Here is a 23,890-nt window from a genome sequence, read left to right on the forward strand (position 1 = left end):
AAGAGCTAAAAGATTATGGGGTCCTAGAGGTTAGCTCGCTCGTGGGGCTTTGTAGATCCTTGAGATCAGACGTGTGGGCTTGGGGATGTTTCTCATTTTGATTTGAATCGCCAGTGAGTATATTGGGTACTAGAGGCACAAGAGAGCAGGCTAGCCCAGGATGCTGTGTGGGACTGCCCGGACCTGTAGAAAACCACCTCTTTGACTTGTGGCTGAACGACACTATTTGCTTTTGGTTGCCACCTCTTGGGGATTTTTTTTAGCACTTACCTTTCCATTTTGTGAAAGAAAATGGGTGGCAAAAGGAATCCTGAATTCTTAGTTCAAGATAGATGGGTTCCATTTCCCAAAATGAACTGCAACAACCTGGGCATTGCATAGGCTGTGCTGGCCGTATGTATAGTGGGGCAGGGGCAGGAGTGCTGGACCCCTTCATGCCTCCTCAGTCTCACACTGACCCCTGTTTATTTGTGCTGAGATGCGTTCATGTTTGTGAAGAAGAAATCCTCATGCAGAGTGCCTTCCCCCTTCCCTTCTATTTTGTAACTGCCCAGTGTAGTTTGAATTCTTGTCGGTTAAAGATAAGCCCCTGCAGGAAAAGTATTTTAAAAATCCAAATAGTCCAGTTGTCTATCAGAAGCTGTTGCAATTTGGAGCACAGTAATTAGGTAGACGGGGCAAATATTTTGGAATTTCCTCTGTGTGGACCTTTGGGGAATGACCTACAGAGCAGCTCTGTGACGGGAAAAACAGGTCCACCCAAGGTCTGCGACTTAAAGTCATCACAGAAGTAGCCTCGACAGACATCCGGTGGTCGTGCTTTGGACGGAGTGAGGAAAGGCCCTCGTGGGGTTCTCTGAGACTTTTCGTTGGTAACATCCTCGTCACTTCCTAGCTGCGCCACATTTCTGTGTCGCCCTCCCCATTGGTCACCGTTGTCCTCCCCTGTTGTTTCACGGCTCCTGAAGTTTCTTTCCCTTTCTTTTTCAACTCTCATTTCCCCAGCCACTTTTCTTCTGATCCCATTTTCTGGCCCGCTGGTGCCATCCAAAGAGCACAAGGGGTCAGAGAGAATACTGGCCACTAAGTGGAGTGAGTGGGCCGAAAGCTCTTTTTTTACTCTCTTAGTATCGTGACCTTACCTTTGTCTGTACATTTGCTGGTATTTGATTGTTGAAAAAAGATAAATTTTCCCCCATCTTCTTTGATGCCCCTGGCATGTGAGTTTGCAGATCTTGGTCTAATCCAGATTTGCTATGTGGCTTTCTTGGTTGTAGCACCCCAATTTTGCAGAGCCCTAAGTCGGGAGTCTCTTGATAAAGAAACTCTGCGTTTTCTTAGCTGCTTATATGATTGCCCGGCCTGACTGTTTTGAAAGGTCTTTCCAGAGAGAAGAGGAGCATGGCTTAAACTCAGGACAGCTTGAAGTTTTAACTAAAGGAACCGGTTTTAACCTGTTCCCCTGGGCATTTCCCTTCATATCATACATGTAAACTGTTTTCTTGACAGTGTAGGAGTGAAGAGTGGTTTCTGTTTTGTTCTAAGTCGCTTTTACCTGTATTTTTATTCCATACATTGTCCTCGGCACATGTCTCTTTGCCTCTTCCTTCCACCCCACTTGGATCTAGGAAAGCCTGACGGATTGGCATTCCTGGATGCGGAGATCCCTCCCTCCCTGAGGAGGAAGCACCGTGCCGCTGTACGGATGCCTGAGTGTGCGTTCACAGCCTCTCACCTCACGTAGCTCTTACCTTCAGGGCAGCCTCCACAGCACCCCATTCCACTCCAGGTGCTCTTCGGGGGCCGAGCCGCTGTTGTGATGGCCGCGGTTGGACAGGCTTTTGGTACCTTGTGCCAATCCCCTTGGTAATCAGACTTGGTCAGGTAATCAGGTATTGGCGATGATGTGATCGTCCTTGACCCTGCCCCATCCCTCCCCTTTATGTTTTTCTTTTTCTTATCTTAGTTTTGACTGGGATCTCTCTACCCTCTGCCTCGTTTTCCCAGTTACTATAAACTGGCAGAATCCAATAGGAAGGGAGAAACACACAGATTTCATGATTTCACAGCACATCCCAGGCCCCCACAACGGCATGTCCGTCAAGTTAGACTCACATGCATAAACCTGTAAACTGACTGGAGAAGGACGTGTAGTGGGGGAGAGACTATAACGGGCATGCCCCTAGGTCAGCCCACCTGCCAGGGAGCAGACAGAAAGCTGAGGTGCAGGTGCCTGACTCCCTGCTTATGAAATACATTGTCTTGGCTTTGGGCGGCCAGAGCACAAATTGCTACGTGCCTCTCCGTTTGGGGGGAAGAGAGAGTTGTAGTCTTTCTGTCCCATAGCCTCATGTGGAGCTTGCCAGAGTCTCACACGAGTCTCTTCTCTACATTTCAGATGGCCCCCATTATCTGGACACCCAATAGCTGTGCTTTCCTTTAGTGTGTTTTACGGTGACACCAGTTAGCACAGAGCTACTGACATTCCTGGCCACCACTCAGCTCCATCTTCCTATCTTTCCGGTCACCTTTCATTGATTGTATTTCTTCTTTTTTTTTTCCCATTTTTCTACGTGCTCCTTCTCCTTAGCCATTGGTTCCCATTGTCTTTTGTTCCTTCCCCTGAGCTAGGAGTCTGGGAGGACTGTTCCAGGTCAGTGGTCTGGGTGTTCTGACATTCTTGCTCCCGGGCAAGAAGAAGAGCAGTTTCTACCAGCATGTTACTGGATTTTTTGTGGCCAAAGCAGCCAAGGAACTCTGAAAGCACGTCACACGTAGAGGAAATCCAGGTAGCTCAACAGTTCTTCCTCAGCCTGACTCAGTTAGTATATAGCAGGGGTGGGCAAAGTCAGCCCACTGCCAGTTTTCATGAATAAAGTTTTACTGAAACATTGCCACACTGTGGCTCCTCTCATACTCTAATAGCAGAGTTGAGTAGTTATGACAGAGGCCACGTGGCTCACAAAATCTTAAATATTTACTTATCTGTCTTTTTAGCACAAGAAGTGTGCTGACCCTTGCTGTACAGAGTATGCTGAGTTGGTTGGTTTTTTAGCTTGTTGTAGCCTGAAAATGACAATTTACTCTCAACATCCCCTGCCTTTGAGGCTGGGCTGCTTCTGGGCCACCCAACGTGAGGTCATCGTGTCCCTTGCTGTAGTTGTGACTGTGATCTATATGAGGGCTGTGTCCCACTGCATGGCATGAGCTGGTGATACCCTTTGTGCCCCCCCCCCCCACCCATACAGCTGCCTCTTTCAGGCAATTCCCTGCCACCCTGCCAAGGACAGGAAGATCTGGTGAATTGTGCCCATCGCTAGCATCTTCCCAGAAGTAGTGGTGAGAGAGAGCGTTAGGGAATGGGTGGATACCTGGCTTCAATTTCCTGTTTCTGCACTCCAAGTATCATGTGGTTCTGGGAAAGTGGTTCTTTCCTGCCTTGGTATTCCTGTCTAAAACACTGATCTCACAATCCAAAGCCTTCGTCTTCCCTTTGAGACCCTTCCTGTGAATAAATAGTCATCTGGGATCTCTTCACACCTCGCCAGAAGGCCAGCTAGCCAGCATTCACTCACTGACCAGCCGCTGCCTGTACAGTAACGTGGTCGCTGTCAGGAAAACCTGCGCTCTTAGAGAAGGGGCTCTGAGGTATTAAAAGAGATCAGTGCCACAAGTTAACCCTCTTCACGGTTCCAGGCTATAAGAGGTACATTTCCCTGGGGCAGGATGTGGGATGTATAGAGGTTTGGTGATCATTTCCAAGACCTTTCTCAGTGACCCCTTTGTCCTCGTGAGATCTCAGAAATTACCCTTTGCTGCTGCCTGGAAAATGTCCTCATGCTGGACAGCCTGAGCCGAAAACTGGCTGATTCCCTGACCTATTTCCCTTCTTCCTGCTGGCATCGAAAGGGAGGATGCCCCCCTGGGGAGCTCCTGCTGCAGCTTGCAGTGGCCAGGGCGTAGTCCTAGATCCCCTCTCTCCCACTACCCCCCCTGCTTTTTTGTAAACAAAGATGCACAAAAGCCTCACAAGCAACTGGTGCTGTCCGAAGAACATGTATTTACATTTCAGAGGAATGTGGACTTGGCAGTGAATATTGGTGCGTATTTATGGAGAGATGTGCGTCTGGGAGAGAAAACTTAGAATAAAAGGAAAATGATTTCTTGTTTTTTTGTTTTTAGTGCCAAATGTGCTGCATCTTGTCTGAGAAAGATAATAATTGGTCTAAGCAGTTTCCCGTTGATTGAAACTGTTTCTGCACATTTCCCTCACAGTGCTGTGGTATATGCTCGCACCCTTCCTGTTCCCGTCTGTCAGTGCGGGTCCCTTCCTGGCCAGGAGACACACAGGAGGGGGAACAGTAGCAAAGTTAGATCTCTGGATCAAAGCACTAAGGATAGTTCAAGCCACGGGGAAACCCAGAAGGGCGAAGGACACCTGGTGCAGGTAAGGCCAGTGAAACACTGCTCACAGACTCTCCCTGGGTCCCGTAACTCTCACTGAGCCACGACTAGTCACCTGCTGGGGAGGTGAGCCAGCTGTCTACCAACGTTTCACTTACTTGCAAAGGACACCCTATTCTAGATGATGTCTGCCACTGCCCAGGGAAGAAGGAATGCAGTAAGGTCACCTTTCTAAACTGCTCTCTTCCCTGTGAGGTGTTAAAGGTTGTTGGAAGCTAAGGCTTTACTTTTCCCTCCCCACACACTCTTAATGGTTCATCACCCACCAGTGTTCTTTCAGTTTGTTTTCCGTTTAAAGCTATTTTCTCTGAAGAGGGCTCAGGTAACGACCTCCTGTCTCAATAATGATCAGGTTTTCCATTTATATAGTATTTTCTAGTGTAAAAGTGCTTACACATGCAATGTTTCATTTTAATCCCAAAGCAAACCTACATGAGAAATATTATCTCAGTTTCCCAGTTCAGGAAACTGACATGCACAGTGATCTGCCTCTATTCACAGAGCTTGTTGTAGAGCAGATACCAACACCCAAATGTCTGCATTCCAAATCGGGTGCTTTTTCTTCCCCAGATTTTGCCAACTTTTCTATTAGAATGTGGTCATTCTTTTAGCAGTATTATATCATTTCTCAACCCTCAAATACCTGAAGCTAATTAGTTTATGAAGGACTTCCCTAAAGGTCCAGCAGTTAAACTAAGAGTTCATCTTCAGTAAAGAACCACTGAGTCTGATTCTGGATGCTCACAAGACTCCAGAGGGATCTGAGGGATTTGCTGTGGCCACACCTTCCCAAAATATTTATTCTCTTCTTGTCACAGTTTTTACAGCTTTTGGTTGCCTGATCCTGCGTCATCTGTTGTTTGACTTCTGCGGGCCTTCCTTTTTTAAATAATGATTCCTCTCTGGTGTATCTTGCTCCATTTCTGCTGGATCATATATAATCCATATTCCTATTTCTAATCTCTCTTAAAACACAGATCTAAGTAAGTCCCTCACTTATAAATCTATGCTTCCCCACTGCCTCTGGGATAAAGTCTCATTTCCTTAGTTGACATATAGCCTTGATTACCTCCCCAGCTCCATGTCTCACCACTACTCGTTTCACTGACCTTCCTGTACTCACAGTTCCCGGTATACACCTTCCCGTTTCATCTCTCACATTCTTTGGATAGACCCAAGCTCCCCACCCTGTAGATCAACCATCCTCCTTCTTTGATTTCTTGTTCGTACCTACCTGTCCTTCAAGATAAACCTTCTCTGGGAAGCTTTGCCTTGGTCTCCCAGACTGGCTGAGATGCCCTTCCTTTGGTCCCCATAGCATCCTGTGCACACATCTGTCCTGCACCGACCGACGTTGTTGAGAGGATCTGCCTGTGTGTTAAGTCTCCACACTAGATTCTAAGCTTCTCAAGGACAGGATCCATGCTTTTGTCTCTGTGTTCTTTGTACTTTGCCTGGCGTACAAGAGATACTTAATAGATTCATTAAGTCAACTATTATATATGTTGTCCTTTATAGTTCTTTGGGAAAGCTCTTAAGGTCACCATTTGTGGGTCAGGGAGGAAGCCTTGAGTATTAAGGCTGGACACATAGCTGCTAATTCAGGAGCTTCTCATTGAAAAAGTGCATTGCCAAGCCTGACTCTGCTTATGAGGGGACCCTGACATTCCTTGGTCTCCCTGGCAGTCCCACCAGGATACTTAAAGGTAATGAGATAATGATGTGTGAGTGTTTTGAAAAACGTCCAGTGTTCAGATTGAAGTCATTAGTGCCCCTGTATCATTCTCCCAGGAGGCTACTCGTCTCTTCCCCTCCCTGTATATCTCCCATCCTTTGCTTTTGTGGATCAAACTGTTAAGTGAGATGATGGGTTTATTTTGAAGTTCCAGTCAACAAATTCCTGTTCAGTGATATGCTGTAAGCACCATGTGAATACCAGGCTATTACCTGCCCACTTACAGCCTCTTCATTTCTGGGCTCGTGGCCCTTGCCAGGTATTTCTAAAAGCCCTAGAAGGAAAGCCCTCGATTCCCATTCCAGCCCCTAAATGAAAATGGCATCACAATGAGAAGAGATGAGGGGAAAATGAAGAATGGGGATCCTGTCACATTGCCCTGTTTTTCCCTTCCCTGGCTGCTAGGTCTCCCGTATCGGCTTTTCTACCCGTCGGGTAGCCGGTCACCAGTAGCCTTCCGAAGCTAGCTCAGCAGCATGTGCTGATAGGTGCCAGCAGTGTGCTGGCTCCGGTGGGATCCCTCTCTGCAGAGCTGCTGGCTCAGCTGGGCTGTTGTCTGTTTCCCTATTCTTCTGCTTAGAACTTTCATAGCCAGTCAAGCATAGAATTGCATCCATTCTTCTGAAATAGCTGCTGGGCCTAATTTTTCATTGGCTTGGCCAAGATCCTATTACCTGTAATTATGTCATACAGGCTGACTGGCAAAGTTTGCAGGCCTCACTGCCCTCCCGAGACCAGTGTTCACATCCCAGCCTGGCTGTTGGGAGTGGGGAGAGAACAAAATGGAGTCAGATTTAGGGCCACAAGAGATTTGGCCTCCTTGGGACATGTAGGAACATCTCAAGGATAGAATTCCATCTCAGGGAAGAAAATCCTTTTCAGTGGAGGGATTCTTCCTTTCCCCGGGGAATTGGTCCTTACTAACTACTATACTCTTCCTTAAGAGATTTTGATGTTTCCTCTGCCAGTTCAGTTTGTTCTTACCAGTAAAAGGAAATAGGAAGTATAGCCCTTAGACCTGACAGACTCTGTTTCCCCCAGAAGCAAGTGCCTTGTCATTGCCAAGGCACCTTTACTTTACTTCTAACCCCCATCACTCTGAGAGTAAAGATTTTGTAAAAGGCTCAAACATGACTTCCTCTTACATCTTTCCACTAGAATGGTCCCCAGTACTTACTTTGAACTTCATCTAAATTGAACCTGGAAGTGAGTATAGTGGGCACTGATTGCCACTGGAGAGTATATTTATTGGTTCGCTACAAGATTATCATTACAAACACAAGGTCATGAAAATCCTTCAAACCGAGCTTCACTAAGCTCCTGCCACCTATGGTATTCAATACTATCTGCCTATCTGACATAAAATTCTTTATGAGCCATCCCTGTGGATGACAGCTATTGCCAGGCACATCCTGGTCTACCTTCTGTATAGCTATGTAGAGCCTGTGACCCAGAACAAATGGAAAAATTCTGTCAGGAGGGAAGAGATTTCTGGACTCCTCATAGGTGGATTATGCTAGGAGAGCTGGGTGCCATTTATTTTAATTTGGATGTATCATATGCCCCTAGTAATAACTCCTGGTTTGTCTTACCTCTTCAATCATCCTGAATTTTCACTGCTTCTTGAGCTTTAGCAAGGGTTCTCTTTAAAAAAGAAAAAAAAGGAAGCTAATATTCTTAGTATAATAACAAAGGCTGAAGAAGAACAGCTCCAAATTTTTGTTTTTCAGATGAAATCCCTTATTTATGAAGTCTGTCCATTTCCTTCTGGGAGCCTAATTTGGAAAATAATTCTGTCTTCTGACTAGCAGATCATATTTACTTTCCACACTAAAGATGACCTCATGCAGACCTGCTCACTCTCTGTTTCCAGAAGAACTTCACATGGGACCCCAACACATTGGCCAGCACCCACGTGGACTTGAATGTGAGGTTTCATGCTGGCATGTTTGGGGATCTTCAGGCATCATGTCTCCCTTTTCAGTCCTAACCGTTCTCAGACACACCCACTGCCGGAACGTTATTATCTTCTCCTTGGAATTATATAATGCAACTGATAATCTTTTTAGAACACAGCCCTTACTATACAATAGCTGGGCTGTCAAAGCTGCGAGCAAGGAGTAAGCAGATTGTACATTTCATTTGCTCTCCAGGTAATAGTAACTCTCTGGTGTCTCACGTGTGACTCCTCCAAGGACACAGCAGTGACTGTTCTAGTGGATGAGCCAACCTTAACCCTGCCCTCTTCTTATCGTTAGCACGCCCACCTCTTGTGTCTGTTGCCAAGGACTAGACGAGATCTTCTGTGTTCCAAATCTGGCTTTATTGATGAACTTCCCTCTTGCCACTCCACCTGTGACAGTTTCTGGTGAGCTGAACTTAAATGGATTTTGAAAATGAAAGTGACCGATGGTCTGTTAGGAAATGCTGTGGTGCATGAAATAAGATTATGAACAAGCTTGAGAATTAACAGCAGATACCCTAACCTGGTCTAAACAACATGTGTCACTTACTCAAGAAAGATCAGTTCATTCTTAGACCCATATGCAGAACATTTAAGGACATCTTTCCTTTTCTGGTCACTTAAAAACTCTTGTCAGTAACATGTGCAGAATCAGACCTGCGTTCTTGTTCCAACCTCACCTTTTACTGAATGACCTTGGACATGATCCTTAGCTTCTCTAAATCCAGGGCAGTCTCAGTGCATAATAGAATTGAACAGAATGGTGCCCCTTGGGTTGTTCAACAGTCCTGCTAATCCAGCTGCCTCACCTACGACAAAGGTACCTTCTCTGTAGGGTGATTGTAGAAATAATGTATACATGTGAAATTCCCAACACTGGTGCCCTGGTGAATAGTAAATACTTGGTTAACAACAGCTTGTCATCATTTTTATCATGAATGAAAATTTTTCTCTCGGAGTTTAGCTAAAATCTAGGATTAGAACTTCAGCGTGTGTGGATAAACCACGATATGAAGAGTAGGGAGGTAGGCAGGTCACAGGCATGTGTGTTGGGGACAGCATTCATATTAGAATCAGCAAAGAACAAAGGTTAGTCTTCTCCAGTGCTCTTTACACTCCAGTCCCATGTATTTAAGCTAGTAGTGGCACGTAAACATACTCCCCCCGTCTAGCACCCATGGCAGATGTTTCTGGTCACAGGGCTGCTCTGGCTCAGGGCTCAGAATCTGCTTAAATCCTAGGAGCTGCTACCAGTTGAGTGGATTTGGTACTCGCACCGATACCTATTGGCCATTCTTGTTCTAAGCTCTCAAAAATTGTCTGAATACCATCGGGGGTTGGATGGGGGGAGGGTGGGGCTGGTTGGCTCAGTCAGTTAAGTGTCCAACTCTTGATTTCAGCTCAGGTTGTGATCTTGCCATTCGTGAGATCAAGCCTGGCATCAGGCTCTGCACTGGCAGCATGGAGCCTACTTGGGATTCTCTCTCTCTCTCTCTCTCTCTCTCTCTCCCTCCCTCCCTCTCCCTCTCCCTCTCCCTCTCCCTCTCCCTCCCTCTTTCTCTCCCTTCCTCCCTCCCTCCCTCTCCCTATCCTTCCTGCACTTGCTCACTCTCTCAAAATAAATAAACATTAAAAAAAATTTTTTTTAAATAAATAAATAAATAAATAAATACCATCTGGGGTTAGCCGGTCATTTTTCTATGAAGATTGAGGAAACAGGGTCTTTTGCCTCTGCTTCTGCATGGTCCTACACATGGGAAGCTCTTCTTTCTAGGCAGTGTCAACATTGAGTGGAAAAGTAAAGGTCTGGAGGTAATGCCAACAGAGTCCTAACCTATGCACAGAGCCTCTTCTAGACTTAACTATGGACAGATAAGGCCAAACATCACCAAGAGCCAGGAAGCCAAGATTCTACACATACCTCACAGATATCTAAGAAATAATGGCTTAAGTATCTTTGCCATGCAGTTGAACTGCCATACGGGTATTTAGAGGATGTTCTGCCAATACTCAGGGCTCTCTGTGACTTACACAGGACTTCTGACCTTGCTCATTTCCTGATGTCACTGTGACCTGAAAATAAGGAATATAGGGATGACCTCTCTAGATCCTAGCTGGCCCAGGCTTCCCTGTCCTCTGATGGAATAGCATTTGCTCTTTTTTGTCCCCTTACCACCTTACCATGGCCACAGCAGTCTACAATTGCCATAGGTTTATCTTTGATCTGTATTAAATTGGAGAGTTGGAGGATAGTGGAGTGCCAGGCAGGAGCTCTAAAGAGAGATCTAGGTGTTAACCAGGATTGAAAAGGACCAGAAAAGGACCCAAGATGAATCCCTTGGGACAGTCACTGCAGCAAGAACAAAAGCTGTCTATTGAGCCGGGAATGAAGAGTTGAAAGGAAACAGCTTCACTGTGCCATTTTTCTTTCCAGGTTAGCATAATTCCTCCCTCTTCTCCCTTTGCCTTCTCTCGATGCAGTGGAATCCTATCTAGTGGTACCAGAAGACGGTCTTGGCATTGAATGCACAGCTAGAAGTGGAGATTTTGCAGGTAAAACCCAACAGGTGCCTCCACCACTACCAGTACCCTGTATAAGCCACTTCACTTCACATGTCTCTACAGTGCTGGTGGTTGGTGCTGGATGCTATTACCTCTGGTTAAATAAATCTAAAACTACCGACCCAGGATTTTTATAGCAATGCTGCAACCCTATATGAGGAAATGCAACAAATAGTCCATTACCGCTGATTGGATATGGATTTCTGGCCTGGCCACTTGCCACTCGGTAATTTTAGAATAGGGTCACTTTCGGAATTGGAAGATTCCTTGTAGGAGGGTACTGGTGTTTGCTAAATAGTGTTTCTTATCTTCGTGCCTTCTCACCACCATGCTCCCACCTCCCGAGTGTAGGGCCAGTCTCTCTGTCTGCTTGGCAGAGACGGCCACAGCTCATCCTTCATCAGTTTACAGGGCTGCAGACGTGGCCATTTCCAAACGCCCAGGGTGCACTTAACCACTTCCTCCTTCTAATATCAGCACTTCCACTCTAAACACATCAGCAGCTTTGTAACTTGCATTTTATTTTGCTCTACGTTTTGGCCCTTCAGGTTATTTGTGGGAGGAAGGTGAGGGGACCGGCAAAATGTGTTGTCGCAGATTTCAGAATTACACAATTACACCCTGAGTCATTGTCTCTGGAGAATCATTTAAGCAAGAGTGCCAAGAGCGTCCTGAAGGGCTCTCACTGTGGTCACATGTGGGTTTAAAGGTTGGGTTCTCTTTCATATTTGATACATGACTACCTACTTGATTTCAGCATCTGCAGAATGGGAGGGCTCAGCCCTGTTCTGCCTGGAGAGAGCTGAAAGGTAATTACTAAGGCACGGAGCACAGGATTGTCCCGCTCACACAGACGGTGAATAAGCACACACGGGCTGAGGGTCCCGTGGTTGCTTTGTTGTTCTCCTCACCTGCATCTGAACAGGAAACCTGTGGTCCTAGAGCCTGAGATCTGACCACTGTTTACCTCATGGGCTTAGCTCTCATCGGTTTTCCCTTTTCGCTCTGCCATGAAATCTGTCTGTTATGTTGCCCTTTTCTTGACATGACTTTGATTCTGATAAGCGGTATGCCCTAAACAGAAGCCATCCCAAAGCACTGAGTGGTTCTCACAGTCTTCCTTGTAGCCAGCTGGTTGGACTAAGCCCTCAAAATCAGACACAAAACGCGTATCTTCCTGTTACGAGTTCTTGTGCCTATCTGTTGTAACAGTGTGGACTGGTTCTCTGGGTGAGATTGATTTACATACAGTTTGTCATCTTGCCTGTTTGTGGGTGGTCATCGTCCCAGGCTTCAGGTCAGACCTCTCACATTTTGGCCCCGGCCTCTGATCTTTATGAGAGGTCTTTCCACCCAGGGTGTTTCAGAGGATAGGCTTGAAACCCCAGAAGCCATGATCTTTGTTATTATCAAGTATGATGCAAGACAGTTCTACTTTATCAGCTTCCCGCCTCGCTTTTTTTGGCATTCGACCCAGGGCTGAAGGTCAGTGTGGCAAAGCTGGAGTTTGCCCTTGAAGCTTTTGATTCTTGTTTCCCCATCCAGAATTATAGTCAGTTGTTGAGCTAGCCCAGCTAGACACCACTCAAGTACGACAACTTCAAAAATTTATGAGGCCCTGGGACCCATAGTCCCTCTCAACATACAGACTTCTAGCCTTGCATCAAGGGAAGCCATATGGTTTCACATGCCCTGTTGCCCTGATGAGGCACAGCACCATGAAGTGCAGAGGGAAGGCCCTGGGACTGCTCTCAGTGGCCAGCCCTTCAAGGTGTGAGGAAGGGCTCTTCGTGACACATTCACACATGCACCCAAGCATGCCTAACACCCAGTGACGGGGAGACCAGCTCGGGGAACATGCAGCCTTCTCACCCTGCCCACACTTCTTTTCATCTGTCCTTCCTCCCTGATGGCTTTCACCCTCCCGGTTGTGTTTCTGTAATTTGTACAGTATCGTTGAGAGGTGTTGAAGAGATCAATAGCAATTCACCTTTTCCCTTATTGATTAAAGTGATGGCAAGTAAAAATGGCAGGCACTACCAATTCATTCATCATGAGCTGGCCATTTCCTACCAGGCCACCAGTGACCTCTCTGCCTGTTAGTTGCTGAGCCACAGCTGAGATTGCACTGGTTTCTAGGCTGCTTTAATGGGAATGAGAGAACCACTGTCTTTGGCTCCTACAATCAAAGCTGAGTGAGGAAGGAGACTGCAGGTAATGAGCAAGAAAATGACTGTGGAACCCGTTCTTCAACTCCGTGGCTTTATTTGAGGGGTTCACCACACGTGCTATACTCTCAGGAAGAGGCAGCCTGAGAGCGGATGATGGACATCACTGCCTCTCCCCTGTTCTTCCAAAGGGCACCGCCTTCCTTTATTATCCTACACAATGTAAACTGAGTGTGGTGCGTGAAAAGTCTGTGATGCCTGTGAACTAGTTCCGTTTTTGCTGAACGTGCAGAGGTTTGTCATTCCCTCTGAGACTTCAGGTAGTTAACTATGGCTCACCCTGGGGGAATATGGGGTGCCTGGGGTTGCGCTTGAGTCAGGGGTGAAGGAAGGGTTGGTTCTTCTACTTAGGAAGAAGGGTCTGCGTCTACCAAGGGATGGAGAATGCAGACAGTTCTTAACCACTTCTCAACTCCAGAAACAAGCACGGGAAGAGTGTGTGTGTGTGTGTGTGTGTGTGTGTGTGTGTGTGTGTGTGGTAGTGGTGTGTGTGTGTTGTTGTTGTTGTTCTGTTCTCCCTCAATGGAAATACCCTCTGACTCTCTGTTGAGAAAGGTGATAGAGACACAACCCATGACATTTCAGGTGCCATGCACTAAAGAGCTCATTTTTAAAGCTGTGTCTCAAATGGCATGCTTCTTGCTTCACTCACCTGGTGGTATAGGGCTCTTAAAAGGGAAGTTAGTGCTGACCACAAGGGCAAAACTCGGTTAACTTAGCTGCTTTTCTCTTTATGTACCATAGTTTGAATTTTGTTGGTTCTCTGACGCATACGCACACAGAAGCAGCTGCTGCCCACCACACCCAGCAAGGTCGCTCAGCGCCGTGGAGGGGCTGGGAGAGCGGGAGTCTGCTGCCTGGCTCAGCATGAACCAACTCCCAGAAACTGCTGTCTGCAGCATTTTGGCTAAGGGGGAAGTACACTGGGGGGCCACCTGGAAGCTTACCCTGTTCCATGACCTCCACTCAGCAAAGGAAGCCACTCAACCTGAGTGGGCAGTTAATGGTGATGAGCGGGACCTGCAGTTCCCCAGAGCTGGTCATTGCCATCAGGGGGCTTGCAGTCTTTTGCGTCAGCCCAAGTACACAGCCAAGCTTCCAGAAGAGCACTGCCATCGCAGTCCTGTCTCCTGAGTGCCCAGTGGGTTTAGGTCACTATTTTGGATGCCCCTCTCCCAGTAGGGAGATTTCGCTAGAAACCCAGTGTCACTATGTCAGGTAGCTCTGCAGTCTGCAGATGCCAGACCTGGAGAAGGCAGCCAGCTCTCTGTGAAGCTGGTTAATTACATGTGAAGCTGCCAGCAGGATGATTGTTCTTTTCCCATGGATCATTAATAAAGCATTCTGGCCTGCGTGGATGGGGCAGGGGAAGTCTCTGACAATTCCGTCACCTTCTTCGGCTTTGTTGGACAGGTCTTCCTCCCTTTCAGTCTAAAGTATTCAAAATGGCTGGGAATGAGGAGAGGCAGGGGAAAGAAAAATCTGTTTCCCTGTAATGCACACGTTTTTCTCCTCTAAGATGGAAAGTGGCCCCCGGCTTTCAGATTGTCTTGGCAGCCAGAGTACAAAGGGTTCAAGGCCTGCCATGGGTAGGAAGTGCTAGTGGCTCGGCTCCTAATATTTGCAGCAAACTACAAGCCGGACCTGATTTGGAGACGAGGCAGCTAGGGCAGCAGGTGGCAAACAGCCCTGCCCCACTGGGGCCCAAGATTGGCGCCATCTTCTTCTGTCAGCCAAGGCAGCCCCGTTCCTGCTATGCCTGAGCACAGAAAGCACTTGTGGTGTTTTAGAAACTTCCTTTTTAGGCAAAGATGGAAGAAGACAAAGCAAATATAATATAGGAAACCCAATGTAGTTAGAAATAGTTTCCTGTCAAACAACCTAAAGTAGAGCTTTTCCTTCGGTTAGAAGAATTTAGAATATACATTTCTCCATAGAGCATTGAGTGCAGATATTAAAAATGGATTATAAATAGAAATAAACATGACCCATGCAGTTTCCAAGGACTTGAGTATACAGCCTTCAGAATACTGAACTAGAGCCTTTGATAGCTATCAGGGCTCTACAGGTTACACAGTCCAATCGAAACAGTGCCCAGTAGTTGAGAAAACTAAGGCATGAAGAAGGTAATTAGTTGGACACATTCACATAGTAAGTCGTGGGAGAGTTAACATCTCCACGTTTCCATTGTATTGATCTTACCTGTACCCTCCCAGACAGCCACCTGTTCATCCACCGGCAGTATAGGTAATAATAGAAGGCTGTGACAGTGGCATATAAAAAGGGAGTGGGGTGTATCTGACCGAGGCGGACAGGAGAGGTGAACACGTGCATTCTCTAAATTGTATTATTTTAGTGAGAAAAGGACACAAGGCTAAGTCAGAGGAGGAAGTTACCCAGGGCCTCAGCATTCTGTAAAGAGGACTCTTACTAGACAGGGGTGCAGAGAGAACGCACACAGGATGAGAAGCCATGCCAGAGAGGGAGGAGTACAGGTGTCTGACAAGCCTGGAATTTTCCATTGCTTTTCCTGATCAGCGATCATAGAAAAGCTGTTATCTTTTCATGCCAAAAATCTGAGCTTCAAAAAAGCCCCAAAGAAACAACCAAGGAGTACTAAACCATTTTAAGTTGAGGGGCTTGCTTTTTCCTTGGGGGTGGGGAGGCTTATTGTTTTGCTGCCCTCCCCCCCCCCCCCCCCCGCAACTGAGAGTTGCAGGGCAGTGGTGAAACTTACTGCCCACTAACTCCTTGGGCAGGACTCCAGCTCAGGCACTGTTTCCTGGTCACTTTCTGCCAGGACACAGAGTGGGCCCCTGGGCATCATCCCTTGCGCCCAGTGTCCTGTGCTGTTAGGCCTGCTCCCTCATTCTCTCAGGAGGCAGATCCAAAAGCCATGACATGTTAGCAGGCTCCGGGCCTTGCCCCCACCCTGTAGCTGAGACTGGTTACCCGTTTCGTTAGCAGTGACGTCCGTATGTCTTTCAAGGGCTTGTCAAGTGGGGGAGGAACAAATCACATTTTCCGGCAATTTAATTTTATTAACTCTGATTTTCCCCCCCTTTTCCAAAGCACAGCTAAATGGAGCTAAACACACACATGAGGGCTATATTTAGTCCTGATGGTGTGGTAGAGTAGGGAAGGCACAAACAGAGGTTTATCTGCTACCTAGTAAACACAGGGAGGTGTCAGGGCTAGAGAATTCAATAGTAATAATAAGCATTTATATGATGCAATGACAACTTTGATACAGGGCATAATTTTCCGGGGATTGCTATTAATTGTGCTTCTGCCTGTGAGCGGCCCCCTAGTGAGGGGCTTGGAACACCACGCAGAGTTAAGCTATATTAAACATCAATTAAAACAGCGTAAAATAGAAACCAAATAAAATCTGCAAAGGTCAGAGTGGCTGTGAATGAGCAGACAAGGCCTTGAGGGAGAGGGGTTAGGGCCTGCTGAGTCTAGTATACTGGGGCGCTCACACTTCCAGTTGCTCGGAGCTGCTTTGAGTTCCTCGGTTTATTTAGTAGGCTTGCCGGAGAGTGCATGATGGTACCCTCTAGCTTCCCCCCCCACTCAATTCTTCCCCAAAGGGGTCTCAAAAACAACTCATTGTGGCCAGCAAGAAACGTGAGAAGACAACCAGAGTCTACCCCCACCATCCAGTAGGACCTTCTGCAGTGATGGAAACGTTCCTTATCTGCGTTGTTCAGTAGAGTTATGGATATTGAGCACTTGAAATGTGGTTGGTGCAACTCAGGCACAGGATCTTTAATAAAATTTTAATTTAAATAGCCACATGTGGCCAGTGGCTACCATACTGGACAACACAGGACTCTAGACAGTCCTCGCCCACAGTAAATACTCAGGCAGCGAGTGATGTGCACTGCACTCTTCTTCCTGAAACAACCTCCACCTTCCCCCCCGCCCCAGACCCCTGAATGTGTAATGTTTTTTGGGGTTTTTTTATACCCAGTCCTCCCATACTCTCAACTTTAGCTTCTAGATTCTTTGATAAGGGCCACACACAATACCAAGAAATGAGAAAGGCCAGTGCCTGCATCAGACCAGACAGCCATGGCCTTATCCTTGTACCCTTCTCTCCTGGCATCCCCCAGTCAAGCTAAGAGTAGGTGTTTCTCACTCCCCCAGACAAAAGAAGGGAGTGGTTCTGGATCTCTGGCTAAATGAAGATCACAGATCTGTGGTGCTATCACTGTTCCCACTGAACATCTGATTCAGTTGCTGAGTCTGACCCTTGCATTCTCCAGAACTAGGGGACTGTAAAATTCCCAGGTCATCCAGGAAACTCAAACCTGACATTCTTTAGTCCTTTGGCACCTAAACTGAAAATACCTCTTCCAGTAGCTTTTGAAACACTTGTTGAACGCTTAGAATGGATCCATTCATCGGAATGACATAGCTAGTGTAGTCAAACAAAGCACTGTACTTGTAATAAAACATCCCATGTGTAAGTCCTGGCTCCTCCATTTACTAAATCCGCGACCTTGACAAAAATCATTTAACCTCCCTGAGGCTTCATCTTCCCACATAAAAATAAGCGTGCCAGATTAAATGACCTCTAGGACTGAGCGGACCTAGAAAAGAGATCCGGAGAAAGACACCCTAATTGCCGCGAAGTCCTGTGTCTCCGCTCAGTTTCCCCTGTCCAATGTCAAGCCTGCATTTCAAGCACCCCCTTTCCTGAGTCCTCCAGGATGCCTCACCTGTGTCTAGTTAGCACTGACTCAGACTTGGAAGTTGTCCAGTGGCACAGACACACCCTGAGCCAGCCATCACCTCCTGTGGTTATTATCGCACTCACATGAGCCTCTAGGAGTCCCAGACAGTCCCCCAAATTACTTTGAGTCATCCTCAGAGTTGGCCTTTTGGCCCTTTGTGGAAAGAAGGCAAGAGGTTTCTTGGCTTGGGCAGTGGGTCCGTAAAGCAAAAGAGGGGTTGGGGAGTTACCTGTGTGTGCCAGTCATCCTGGCTGGCCGGTTGTTTGCCAGCCCCCCTCCACCCAGCCATCACTAGTTACTGCTCCGGGGACTGTCCCCAGCGGCCCAGAGCCCCTGTGGAGCCTCCTGCTCTGCACAGCTCACAGAGGGCCTGTAGCATCTCTAATTGAAGAGCTGGTGAGCAGACGCCCTCAGTGGAGGTATTTTTAGCTGCAGTGATACAGCCTCATCTTTTCTGCTGGATGTTTTGTTTAGTTATTTTTTTTTTAAATAAATAAGTAAAATTGAAGGCTGTGGTCCCAAACCCTAGTGCCAACGCCCAAGAAGTTTTGGCACACCCCCTCACCACAGGCCTAATTAATCCTGTCTAAGACCAGGTGCTGAAGCTCTGAGTTTGCCAGAATATTAGGCCAGAGAGACAGGGTGTACAGAAGGGAGAAGAGCTAGAAATAGAGAGGAGGCATAATGCAGGCTGGCCTGGTGCGAGGTGCGGAGGGCCTTCTGAGCGGCCTGGGCAGCTGGGAACAACTCTTTGCAGGCCTCTTAGAACTTTGATGGATCTTAGGGATCGAGTGAGTGGGCCTCAACTCCTTAGGTTATGCAGTGGGTCCAGTTCTGTACCTTGCTGACTTAGTGCTTTTGTGGTCCTTCTCTTTATCCTGTTCTGTGACTTGTCACCTTTTCCTTGGCTTTTTTATTAGATACCGTGTGATCAGGGCCTAAAAGACATTCAAGGAACTTGCATCAGACCCCTTAGCAGGAGCCTGGATTGAGGGGGCAGTGGTTCTCAACCCTGGCTGCACACTGAAATCATGGAGTATGGGAGGTTTAGGAAGGATACTCCTACCTGAGCCTCCCTTCAAAGATTCCGGCTTCATCAGGCACCAGCTTTTTATGTTAAGATTCCCCAGGTATATTAGGTGATACCAAGGAATAGTTTGTTGATGTTATTGGGTGGGATAATGGCTTTGTGGTTATGTAAGAAAATGGCTGTGTTTTTTAGAGATGCATACTGAAGTATGGAAAGGTGAAATGACATCATGTCTGGGATAATGCTTTAAAATACATCAGCAAAGAAAAAAGGGGGATAGATTAGGCAGATGTGACTGTTTCAATGATTGCTGAATCTGGATGTTGATATATGGGAGTTCATTACTATTCTCTAATTTCAGTGTTTCAAACTTTTCAAATCAAAGGTTTTTTTAGTAAAACATGTTTTTTAAAAAACTTAGAATCTCTCCAGGTGATTGTAGTGTTCAGCTAAGGTTGAAAACCAGTGGCTTCAAAGATTAAATTTGGATCCCCACACCCTAGGTCAGCTCTGATTTGGGGCTTTGGATAACCTTAAGAGTGACCTTTCAGGGTAAGTTCCCATAAGTAATCTGGACCGTCAACTCTCAAGTAGGTGAGAAATGGGATGGGCACAAGGAACAAATTACACCCGTGTCTAGAATCAGACTTCAGAGTGGAAGACTAGACAGCTTTGTCTGTTCTCCTGAGGGACTTCGGTGTCACCCAGCCCTGAAAGCTGTTGCGCTTTGTGGTTTACCTGCCTCGTCCCTTGCCAGCACCCCTGCACACCACCCCGCAGACCTCTGTCCTCACACCAGGGATATAAAAGACAGCTACGTTGTGATAACATGCACAGGAAGGAGGGCCCTGATTTCTGCAGTGTTCAGCACTTCGCCAAGTGGGATTTTGCTAAAGCCAGGGTGGGGGGAGAGGCGGCTGAAATTGCACCTCCCTGCCCTTCCCAGGAGTGCACGTGCTGTCAGTTCTGCATGCAAGTGTGTGAAGGCTCTTCTGTGTCCTCAGGTGCCTGTCCCAACTCCCAAGCAGTATTTTGCTCTGGCCGCTCAGCAGGTGGGGTAAACAGAAGCTTGCTGCAGCCAAACTAAATGGTGCTCGGGAGCTCGGGCTGGGAGTTTCCATGCTATGTTGAAATACCACAGCCTGGCTTAGCGTCCTGACTTAGCACCTCCCCATTCGTGAGCAAGCTGCTGGCCGCCCTTCTTTATTCAGGGGGCTTTGGGATTTATACCTGTAAACAAGTCTGTGTGTTGCTGTGTGAAGCTGAAGCCGAGGGAAAGCTACAGGCACCCCAGGGTCACTCAGCCACCCCAAAGCTTTGCTACCAATAGTATTTACTGAGAGTCTGGGTGCCCTTCTTCCTCCTCCCTGGGGAAGACTTGAACAGTCCTTTCAGGAAATGCCAGCTTGAGAGAGGTGCAGAAGTCACCCCCTGCGCCTCTGTAGGAGGGCCCAGAGCATCTGTCTTTCCCCAGGGTCTGAGTCACTATTGGTCCTACCACTGTCAAGTGCCTACATCCAGAATTCAAACAGGGAGTTTCTTCCTCTGCCCGCTCGTAAGAACAAGTAGCCTCAGAGGCACTAAAATTGAAAACTCCAAGCCATGTGGCCTTCACTGGACTGTTTGGATGGGAGGAGGCAGAAGCGTTCCCTGTTGCTCTCATTGCCTCCTGGTACGGATCTCCCGTTGCCGCCACCCTTGGGCTATCCATCATATTATTTGCCCCGCTACAGGGGACTCTTCAAGGGCGAGGACCAAGTCTCTCATCTCCATTGTTCCTCAGCACCTGGCACAGTGCCAGTCACCGTACTGGCTCTAAATAAGCATATAGATGAGTAAGTGAACCAAAGGAGGGTTATGGCAGGGAATGCCAGTAGGCCAAGGGTCAGAAACCTAGCATTTTCAAAAGTTGTTTCTCATTCATTTGAGCTTATGAACCTGAACTGTGTGGCGATCTGAGCCCTGCCTGAGTTAGCTTGCAGAGCAGCCTGTGTGACCAGGGAAGGTTTCTGACGGGTGATGGCTAGAGAGAAACACACTATTCGGTTCTCTTTCCACTTTCCTTTGGAATAAATGGTGGTCTGCCTGCGCCTTGGTTTCTCCCATTTGATATTCATGGGCCTCTGAGCAATCTGTCCCCTCTCTCTCCCACCTGGGGCTCCAAGGAGGGTGGCATGTTTGTAGGAGGGTTTCCCTTTGTTTTTCCAGGGCAGTTAGTCAATTGATACTTGGCCAGCTCTCATGGAAGTTACTCCTTCTGAACCTTAATGAAACCTCAGGGGCACTAGCTCAGCTAAAGCAAAACTATGTATAAGAAGTGCTTCTGTAGTTAGTGACAGGACTGTCCTCCCTGTCAGAAACCAGTGTGACCACTGAGTCGTCCCCTGCTCCTTCCAGACTCTAGAGCAGAGGCTCTAATCCTGGGCCTGCCCTTTAATCACCTGGATGTATTTTTAAAATATCAAAATCCTGTCCCTACCCCTAGAGATGCTGCTGTATTTGATCTAGAGTCAGAACGTTGGTATTTCTTAACAGCTCCTCGGTCCTGGCAGTATATACTTGGGACCGAGAACCACTGTCCCAGAGAGTCTTCACTAGTAGGGGCTGTAACAGCACTTGAACATTCTAGCCCCCCCACCACCAAGGAGGGTGGAAGAGAAGAGCATGTGTTTGCCTTTTCTGCGCACCCGTCGCCTTCCTTAGCTGGTTCTGAGACCCCGTTCCCAGGCTGTGCAATTGATGGCGCAGTGCTGCCGCGTGCCCCGCCCTCACCGCTCACACTCTTTCTCACTCGGCCCGCCGCTCTTAACCTTGGGCAGGTGACCAGAGCAGAGATAAATATCTGGGGACAGTGGTTCGATTTTGTTTCAGAGGGCATTAGTGAGGGAGAACAATCCAGAACTGTCTGTGCAATCGAAGATGAATATTTCTCTTAAGATTTTAGCTCAAAGAATGCTTGCCCACCGGCTCCCAAATATCACACCCCATCCTTCAGGAGCAGAAGAGTCTGCATTAGCAGTGAGAAGCAAGGCCAGACACCAGTTGAAATCCCAGACAGCTTCCTACCCTCCTTCCATATCTTGTCAGATATTTCAAGCTTTAAGGCCTCATTTGTGCTCTGCCTACTTGGCTGGCTGTTCTTGCACTTGAGCGGCTTGTTTGCCTGGACAGGTCCAAGCTGTCTGGGCCATCAGCAGCTGCACCTCCTCCCTCGCGCCTTCTGTCTGAGCCAACCTTGATTCACAGTAGTGCAGATGGCCCCAGCCTCATCCAGCGACGTCTGCCACTCCCATCCCTCTCCTGCCCCGCTTTCCCCTAGACGAAGGGGCTGGGCCACGCCTTGCCCGCAGGTCAACCTGGGGCTCAGCTGAAGACCACTCTTAGTTCGTGCTCTGGCATATTAACCTAGGAAACATGACAACTTTACCTGAAGCACATAAGACAAGGGTGCGGCAGGGTCTGAGTTCACGTTGTGTAGAAAATACTTTTCAGCCTGCCTCAGAACTAATCTGTTTTTGCAAACATGCTTAGTTCCACCCACTCTGCTTCCTGAGTATTACTGGGAGCTGAGAGAGACGGAGGGGAGCGATGGTGCCAGATAGCACCTTTCCTTCTTTTCCTTCCCTTTCCTCCCTTAAATGTAGACTTGACAACCTCTTGGTGAGCCACCTCTCAGCTCTGCAGTCCAGTTCAAGGTGCTGAAAGGTGGTCCCTGTGATACACCATTGTTATCAATCCGTTTCCTTCTCCTTGTCCCTCTCCAAGAGAAATGAAGTGACGGGGAACAAATGTGAGAGGGGTTGTAGGTGACCTTGTACAGAAAAACGCTGTGCTGAAGCAGCCCTGGGGCCTCACTCTGCCTTTCCCCACAGTAGCTCACTGCTGAGCCCGTGGGCAAGGCACAGGGTGTTCCATCTAGTAGGTTCTCTCTGAAAGAGACCCACACCCATACCCTCTAGCAACAGCCGGCAGCAGGGAGGGAGCACTACTCCACCTGTGTGGTTTGGGATGGGGCACACAAAGCAAATAAACCAGCTTATTTCCGTCATGTGTAAACCTAAGGGACCCCAGCAGCTTTGGAATGCCATTGGTTTAGCAGTGCTAATATCCACATGATTCATCCTGAGGCTTACTTAGCTGTTACATTATTTCAAGACTTTTTTTTTTTCCTATGGAGAAAACTGTCCCTATCCTAGGCTGCTTACACAGGAACATAAGCCCCCAAAGCCAACCGTTTTTATAGGAGAATATCAGACCTGAGATATATTATCCCCTGGGGTGTTTTCTTCAAGGTAAGGATGTTTTTAATCCTTAATAATGATAAAACATCTCTGCTGGCACCCAACAACCAATAACATACTGACTAAAGAAAACAGAGGCTACTTGAAGAGGTATCTGCTTTTATCTCCATAGTTCCAGGCCAGGCATTTGGTGAGTGCTCTCTGTCCTAGCGAACACTGGGGCCATGTGGGTGAAATGGAATCAAGGGGCCTTATTCCACTCCAAATGTCATGGCTACCTACAACCTAGGGATGGAATCGGTTCTCTTCTGCCCCACTTGTCAGGTAAGGAAGAAGAGATCCTTTGGCACAGTCACTTACCCAGGAACCTTTTTGTTTCTCTGATGCCACATGATAGGTATCACCAAGCTGGTCAATTTCATGTTCTTCATGGCTTCCCTGTAGCATTATATGTTGCTCTAGCTTTCTGCTACCGTTGCTGCTTAACGTCCTAACCACAGGAAATCTACTCTTTTGGATCTCTTGTTGTCTACTATGACCGCATCTTAGTGACAGGCCTGCTTTTGTTTTTGATCCACAAATTCTAGTCAGTTAACACTGCTGGACTGAGAATGACTCATGGGCACTCTCATGAGTCGGGTTCTCAAGTCCAGGTTCTTGAGTTGGGTCCCAAGGACCCAAATTGACAGTATTTGAAAGTAACCATCAGATTTGTAGCCAGAAACCTATGGCAGATGCACCGCCACCCCATCCCCAATTATATGAACGAGGACGGCCCTGGAGTTGCCCAACTCCAGTCAGGGAGACAGCAGAGCTCCAGAGGGGGGTGCTGCCTTTCCTTCCTGCTGGGTCCCTCGTAACATAAGAGCAAGTTCAGAGGCTTGGAGATTGGGATAGGAAGCTTCTGCCCCCATCTTCTGCCCTC

General features: G+C 47.5%; 1 protein-coding gene across 1 annotated transcript in view; it reads left to right on the forward strand.

The window, feature by feature from the left end:
- SND1 (staphylococcal nuclease and tudor domain containing 1) overlaps nt 1–23,890 on the forward strand; it is a 424,279-nt gene that overhangs the window by 327,426 nt on the left and 72,963 nt on the right. The window lies entirely within an intron of this gene.

This window comes from Lynx rufus, unplaced genomic scaffold (assembly GCF_022079265.1).
Source record: "Lynx rufus isolate CCGP_SWC_20201006 ecotype Redwood Valley unplaced genomic scaffold, mLynRuf1.p SCAF_4, whole genome shotgun sequence".
Lineage (NCBI taxonomy): Eukaryota > Metazoa > Chordata > Mammalia > Carnivora > Felidae > Lynx > Lynx rufus.